The 8,000-nt window shown below is 55.1% G+C and overlaps 1 non-coding gene across 1 annotated transcript; it reads left to right on the forward strand.

Annotated features, from left to right (window-relative positions):
- The first annotated feature begins 236 nt into the window (after window positions 1–236).
- Window positions 237–308, forward strand: TRNAG-UCC. The gene has a single exon. It is a non-coding gene; the product is annotated as a tRNA-Gly (tRNA).
- Window positions 309–8,000: the final 7,692 nt, after the last annotated feature.

Consider the following 8,000-nt stretch of genomic DNA (forward strand, 5'->3'; position numbering starts at 1 on the left):
GCCCAGCTCGGCATGTGTCCAAGCTTCCCGGGCTGTCTGCGGAGAAGAGCTCCTCCCGCGGGTGAGGCAGGCCCACTCAATGCCACTCCTCCAACTGGCAAGGCTTCGGAAAGAGGTGCCGGAGCTATGCAGAAGGAGGCAAGCACTCAGGCTGCCCCCCTGCCTTCCTCTCGCCACGAGGTTGCAGCAAGGGCCGGGGCTGGGGCTGGGGCCGGGGCCGGGGCCTGCTCTGCCCTGCCCTGGTGGTGTAGTGGTGAGCATCGCTGCCTTCCAAGCAGCAGGTCTGGCTTCGATTCCCAGCCAGCGCACTTTTGCTCCCCTTTCCGCTGACCTGCCCCTGCATCTCGTCTTTGGTCAGGAAGGGCACGACTGCCCTGAGACATACCTGGGACAAAGCAGATGGACGGGTCAGCAGCCCCTGTGACCTGGGGCACCCTGAATGCAGCTAAGAGGGCCAGGTGCTGCTCTTCCCCCTGCTGCTGCTGCTGCTGCTGCTGAGGAACTTGCTTAGCAGTCAGTCCCCTGCTCCTCTGGGAGCTTGGCACAGGTGAAGGGCATTCGCTTGCTTCCCCTAAGCCCCTGGCCTGTGCTGTCCCCACCGTGGTCAGGCTCCTTCCTTCTCAGGGTGGCCATGTCCAGGCCAAGTGAAAGTGCCATGACTGCACCCCCAGGCAACCAGGGCCCCCGCTAAGCCCCTGAAGCCAACCAGGGCTCCGCAAGACCTTGACACCTCCTCCCTGCTCACGGGCATGGCAAGACCCATGGGCTCGGGCTCTCCTCCTCTAAGCACACAAAACCACCCGCCAGCCAGCACGCCGCAACCCTTTACCCCCAAACAGAGCACGGCCAGGCCTCGCCTCGCCTTCCAGAAACCTGGCACGGCGCACCAAGGACAAGGGCACCTGCCAGCTTTGCCATTTGGCACCAGGATTTCCCAAACAACAGAGGCTCCACACCTTCCCGCCACCTGCCACCCTGCAGGACCTGGAACCAACGCGCCCCAGGCAAAGGTTGCGAGGCCTGCAGGGAGAAAAGGAGCCTTTAGCAGCCAAGCCTAAAGCAACAAGGTTGGGATTCGAACCCATGCGTGCAGCGCACAACGGATTAGCAGTGCATCGACTTCACCACTCGGCCACCTTGTCCAAGCACAGCCTGTCCCTCCGCCTGCTCCTGCACCTACTGCCTTTCACGGGGGGACACGCTCGCTTCTGCTGCCAAGGGAGAGGCGAGAGTGGGACTGCCGCACCTGCGGAGCGGTGCAGAGCGCGCGCAAGCCAGGGACCGGTGGCAAGCCTCGGGGAGCTAGAGGGCTGGGAGTGGCGAGGCCCAGCCGCAGTGAGGAGGACACGGGCAGCACAGGGGAGGGAAGGTGGTGCCCTGACTGGATCCCGCAGCGCAGGGCAAGGGACGCCAAGTGAAGGAAGAAGCCTACGGCCCGGGGCTTCACGTCACCTGCTCGCTGCGGCAGCATCGCACAGGGAGCCCTCTGGCCCAGCTCTCCAAGCTCCAAAAAAGGCACAGGCAAAGAAGACGGAATGTCTTCTCCAGGCCTGCGGCACTGCACCGGGGGCATTGCCAGGGAACGGGCTTCCTTCTCCGCGGGTTTCCTCGCGGGCAGAAAAGGGCTTCAAAGGCTCGATTCAGCTGTGTGCAGATGCTCTGAGGACTCTTGCCCCCCTCCCTCACCAGGGCATTCTTTGAAAGTGCCCCAATCACACTGCCCTCAACTGAGGCCACCCGCACTGTGGGAGGAGCAGTACTGCTGCGTTCTCATGCCCAGCCTCCCTCCTTTGTCCGGCAGCTGCTCCTGGGTGGGCCTACCAGGAGGAGGGGTGAAAACAGTCCTGGGACCTCGAGAGCCTCACCTTGCAAGCCCACCCAACTCCCTCCCTCTCCCTGTCCCACGAGACCCAAGCTGGGGTCCACCTGGCACTCCCCCTTGGCTGTTGCAGTGGCAGGGGTGAGGGAATGGCCAGAGGCTGGCCGGCACGGCCCTCTGAGGCAGAGGGAGCAGGGAGAGGTTTATTCCCCCCTCTGTTCCCAGAGGCCCACAGCTGGGATCTTCCAGCCATGACTTCCGCCTCTGCCAATGGCTTCCTGTGCAGGGCAAGCAGTGGAATAAGGTCTTTCTAAGCCCGCTCTGCCAGATGCCAGAGGGAGAGGGGAAATAACGCCTCTCTGAGCCCCCACCACCACTACGGAGGGGGACTATGTCAGGGCAACACCCTCTGTCATAGTTTCCCAGGAAGTACAAGCCTCCAGGACTTGAAGGGGTGGCTATAAGCACCAAGTCCCCACTAGCACCACTGCCACTCACCCTGCATTGTCTGCAACAGCTCTGACAGGGGCATGGCAGTGGGTCCTGTTCCCATCAGGGTCCTTGCCCCTTCATTGCTCCAGCAGCAGGGGCAAGGGTGTGGCCTGAAGCCAGCTGGCATGGCCCCCTTAGGTGAGGGGGCAGGGAGGGGGGTCATTTCCCCCTTCCCCCTAGTATCTGGTGAAGGGGGCAGGGAAGGAGCTTATTCCACCACTTGCCCCATGCAGGGAGCAATCAGCAGAGGCAGCTGATGGGCCAGCAGACCCCAGCTGCAGCCACCCGGGGGGTAGTGGGGACAAAGGAGGGAATAAACCTCCGTCCTGCCCCCTCTGTCTCAGGGGGCCATGCTGGCCAGCATCTGGCCATACCCCCACTCGGGCCGCTGGAGCTGCGAGAGGGGAGTGCCAGGAGGACCCCGACTCAGGTCCGTGCCAGTGAGAGAGGGAGGGGGGGAATTAACCCCCTTCCCTGTCCTGTTCACTTGAGGCTCCTTCCAGGGCTGACCGTGCCCCACCAGCACAGCTTCCCAGCAGCCGAGGGTGCACTGTAGCACCCCCCCGGCCTGAGCCACTGCAGGCATGTGCCTTCTTTTCCTGAGTCAAGAAGGAATGTCTATTCACTTGCAAATTGGTTCAATCTAGGCATGTTAGACAAACCTGCAAATATTGAATCAATTCAGGCTCTGGCTTTTTGAGTGTCTGTCCCTAGCCATAAGGAAGACCAGCAGCACCACAGCAAGACAGATAAGTGCCAAGCCTTATTTGCTCTTTGGGGGGTTTATGTTTGGAGTGAAGGAAGAACAGCCCACAGATGAAGCTGACCTGGGGTAGGGAGATTATGTGTTAGTAGTTCAGTTGATGCCCAGATGGGGGTCCTTGACCTGGTGGACCAGGAAGTGGCTGAAGGGGTGAAGGAGGCTATGAATAGTGGGGCAAGGGCAGCACCCTGAATCCCCAGGGCTCAAGAGCAGCGGTGCACAGAGACAGAGGGATATGTTCAGCGTGGTGGACTAGAAGCCAATGTTAACTGATAGGAGTGAGGGCAATGAGAAACTGATTGTAGGCTGGATGTGGAAGGGCCGGCAGAGGCTTAAAGGGGATGATCCAACTCCAGATAGCCTGGCGCCTGCTGTTCAGGACCACCAGCTTCCATCACAGTGGGACACACTCTCAGCACAGGATTGGCAATCTGATGCAACTAAAGCAAACTTGGTCAGGGCCTGGATAACCCTGACCAGACACACACCCCATATTCAGCAACCCAGAAGCCCTACCAGGCTGAGCTTGTATCAGTTCATCCCATCCAAGACTGGTGGGTAAGTCACTGACAGGCAGCTCAGAAAAGAAAGGCAGCAGGAAGAAGCTCCAGGAAACAAGTACACCCAACTCTCTTCTGGAGAAGCATACAACATATTTCATAAAACTTATTCTCCTTTCTTAACAATAAAGGCTACTGAGAAACTTGCAGGGACATGAGGAAAACCTGAGGTTTCATATGCAAGACATCCCAGTGGATCAGCTTTCTCCCGGCTCATCAGAACTAGAAAATAACATTTAAACACAACCTTGAAGAGTTGGAATTGGCATGACGTAATGCAACTCAACTCTCGGCACACAGAGGAACTGCTGTGTTTGCAAACACGTCAACACAAGGCTCAGGGGTGATCTGATGGCCACCTACAAGTTTATCAGGGGTGACCACCAGTATGTGGGGGAACGTTTGCTCACCAGAGCGCCCCTGGGGATGACGAGGTCAAACGGTTACAAACTACTGCAAGACCGTCTCAGGCTGGACATAAGGAAGAATTTCTTTACTGTCCGAGCCCCCAAGGTCTGGAACAGCCTGCCACCGGAGGTGGTTCAAGCGCCTTCATTGAACACCTTCAAGAGTAAATTGGATGCTTATCTTGCTGGGATCCTATGACCCCAGCTGACTTCCTGCCCTTGGGCAGGGGGCTGGACTGATGATCTTCCGAGGTCCCTTCCAGCCCTGATGTCTATGAAATCTATCAAACTGCTTGGGATTAGCCGTGCGCTATGAAACTAGCTAAAGAGTAATCACGCTCAGTTAATGCTGTACACGTGACAGGTCTTGTGTACAGTGACTGTCTAACATGGTACCAGGTTCCCAAAGATCGTGCTCTAATACATCACTTTCCGCTGTATCAATTGGCTCTTCTTCAGTGGCCATTAGGGAGCATGCCCCTCCACGCCTGGGGACTTACCGAGATCCACTGCAGAATTCAGCAGAACTTAGAGCAAAGCAGGACCGTATTTGGATTTGTTTGACCCAACATTTGCATCGTCAAATTAAACGTGAAAACGTTTAATATTCATTCATCCTGAATATTTCTGATGGCTTAATTTTTTTTCTGGTGTGAAGAGCTGTGGCCTGAGGGAGTCTTGGGCACAGGGTACTGTGGGCACTGCCCCCCGCAGCAGCTGCGGCAGCAGGGAGGAGAGGGGGAGCGCTGTCCCCGGTGCCCAGGGTCTGCTGCAGAATTACCAACCCTCTCTCTCGCGCACGTGTTGTGCAAACACAGCCCTTGCCGCTGTCGCGACTCGCACTCGGCACAGTCAGAGACAAGGCGATGCACCCGCCCCTTGTGACGTCACGGGAGCACCGCCCGCTCCGAAGGGGGGAAGGGCAGCGTCTGGGTCCGCTCTGGTGGCCTCGGAGGACCGCGACTCTATGGTCTGGGTCCGCCCCGCCCCCGCAGCGCAGCAGTCCGGAGCGGGCGGGGCGTGCGCGCGTGTCTTCCCCCGGACCTGGCAGGTACGTGTGCAGGTACGTGCACATCTGTGCGCTTGGGCATGCGAGTGCGTGCATGTTCCTGCAGCTGCCCGTGCGTGTGTCTGCATGCGCGTGTCCACGTGTGGTCATGTGTGTGCAAGTGCTTTTGTGTGCCTCTGCATAGTTGTGTGTGTGCGCACGTTTCCGTCTCCATCTGTGTGTGCACATGTTTCCGCGTCCATCTGTGTGCGCGTGCGTGTGCACGCCTGTGTATACGCACATGTTTCCGCATCTGTCTGTGTGCATGTCTGCGTGTGTGCGCACGTTTCCGCATCCATCTGTGCGCGCGTGCGTGTGTGTACGTCTGTGTGTACGCGTATGTTTCCACATCCATCTGTGCGCACGTGTGTGTGCACGTTTCCGCATTTGTGTGCACACACGTGTGTGCACTTTTCTGCATCCACCCGTGTGTGTACACGCGTGTGTGTGCACATTTCCGCATTTGTCTCTGTGTGCACGTGTGTGTGCACATTTCTGCATTCGTCTGTGTGTGTGTGTGTGTGTGTGTGTGTTCAGTCACAGGACTGGGAACACCCAGGGTTCAACCCCGCTCCCGGGCTGGCGCGGCTGCGAAAGGGTTAGCGAAGTGCCCTGCGATTGCAGATGTGCCCCTGGGGGAAGGGGCTTCTGCCCCCGCTGCAAAGGGATCATTTCCACAGCGGGCGAAGCACCGGCCCTCCCTGAATGGTAACTCGCACCCTGGAAAGCCCCAAATGCCGGGTGTTTGTCACCGGCTAGACAGTCCAAAGGAAGCAGCCTGCAGCTGCCTCTGAGGACGTGGGGGAAGGTGGGCTGATTAAAGCCAAATATGGCCAGGAGCCAACTGTCCAGTTTTCCATCCCCTGATCAGACATTGTGATCCCTTTTATTGGAGCAACCGTGTATTTGGGTTGAAGCTGAGCAAGCTGTCCATGGTAAGACATGCTTCGTCAGGGCACCAGATCAATCCCTGCAGTTTTATTCCATGACGTTACCTGCAAGGAGGATGTGGTGACCCAGCAGGCACCAAGGGTTGTGGGGCAGGGCTCCCTGCCAGTAATGCCCCCACTGAGGGCACTGAGCTCTCGCCCCAAGCCTGCCCGTGGGGCTTAGCCTGGCCATTAGAGGATGGCCTCAGCCAGGTCTGCGTTGCAGCTCAAGCTTCAACACTAACGTAGCCGGTCCAGCCTGGCCTGTCCTTCCTAGAAGGGAAAGCAACAACTGAAGCACAGCCAGGGGGCTACATTCAGAAAGTGAAAATGATTCAAGGATTCAACTTGGACTTTCCCAGAGACTGATTTATTGTCCAGAGACAGTGTTGCCAACTCAGGCAGTTGGCAATACTGAGATAAATCTAAAAATGCTGATGGCAAATAGCCTGAAATTGTAAGTGATGATGCTGGCCTGTGCTTGTGGGTTCAGAGGTGGTGTTACAAAGTGAGACAAGGCTGCAGTAATTCCAAACATTTCTGGATCTTCTTTTTCTCCTTCCCCCTTTTTTTTGCAGCCGAAAGCTAGGGGGAGGGGGAGGCAGAGATGTCATTAATGCTTTGGAAAAGGGGCTTAAGAAATGTTTCTTGCTGAAAGTAAAACAGTGAATTACCACATGCTTGTGTTAATATTGTAGGTCAGACCCTGCCCCCACAAGGAACCCAGTACCAGATAGAAGGATTTACACTAGCTTGTAAACATTTTTCTTAGCAGCTTTAAAGCTGTACCTGTATAGTGTGTGCGCTACAGATTTTTTTTACAGTAGCATTTTAAGGTGAAACAATCTCCAGCCAAATCTGAAATGCTTTTTAAACCCTTTTAAGTGTGTTTGTGTCCATATGTATACGTGTGTCCATGTTACATCCTTACAATATAATAAAGTATTCATTTATTTTAAACATAAAGGTCCGTAGTGATTGTTATTACATTGCTGTTTCCAAATGCTGGGAAAGCTATTTAAGTGTGTCTGGGTTCTGGTGTAATCCAATTTGTGTGTGTGTTTGTAAAATAATGTGTGACAGAAACACAAGCAATCAGTTCCTATTAATTCTAAAAAACTCCCTTAGGATGTTTTCCAGCAGTTGCTAAAACAGCAGCTGAAAGTGATTTTGCAGTCCATCAGAGCACTGAAATGGCAATTCTCAGCCTCAGTGAAATACATATAAGAAAAAACTAAATATAGAAACATACCCATGACATCTTCACAGCCCTCATTGAAACGACAGCTCCACATCAAAGCAGACTGCCCCGAGAAGCCGGGGTCAGGAGGATTCAGAACTGCCCAGTGAGACCTCCAGGGATTTTTAGTAGATCACCGTACCTGCTCAGCCAGGTCATCGAGCATCCTTAGTGTTCTGCATTCTTGGGTTTTACTGATTTTTTTTTTCACTGATAAATTCCCTGATTTTTTTTTTAAGTCATTTGTTTTTTACTGATTTACAGCTGTTTTTCTATTCAAATCCCTGTTATGATCCTGAGATGTGAGCAATGGGGTACCCTCGGACCCGCACTGTTTAACATCTTCATCAGCAACTTGGACGAGGGGGTGGAAAGCATGCTGTCCAAGTTTGCTGATGACACTAAGATGTGGGGCGAGGTGGACACTTGAAGGGAGAGAGAGGCTGCAACTAGATTTAGACAGACTACAAAAGTGGGCAGACGAGAATAGGATGGGGTTCAACATAGACAAATGCAGGGTGCTGCACCTTGGGAGAAGGAATCCACAGCATACGTACAGGCTGGGGAGTTCCCCTCTTGCAAGCACAGAGGCGAAAAGGGATCTTGGAGTCATTATTGACTCCAGGATGAACATGAGCCGCTAATGCCAGACCGCAGCCAGCAAGGCCAGCCATACCTTGTCATGCATCCAAAGGTGAATCTCAAGCCGGTCCAGAGAGGTGATCCTCCCCCTCTATGCGAC

Source organism: Alligator sinensis, unplaced genomic scaffold, assembly GCF_000455745.1.
Source record: "Alligator sinensis unplaced genomic scaffold, ASM45574v1 scaffold1357_1, whole genome shotgun sequence".
In the NCBI taxonomy this organism is placed as follows: Eukaryota; Metazoa; Chordata; order Crocodylia; family Alligatoridae; genus Alligator; species Alligator sinensis.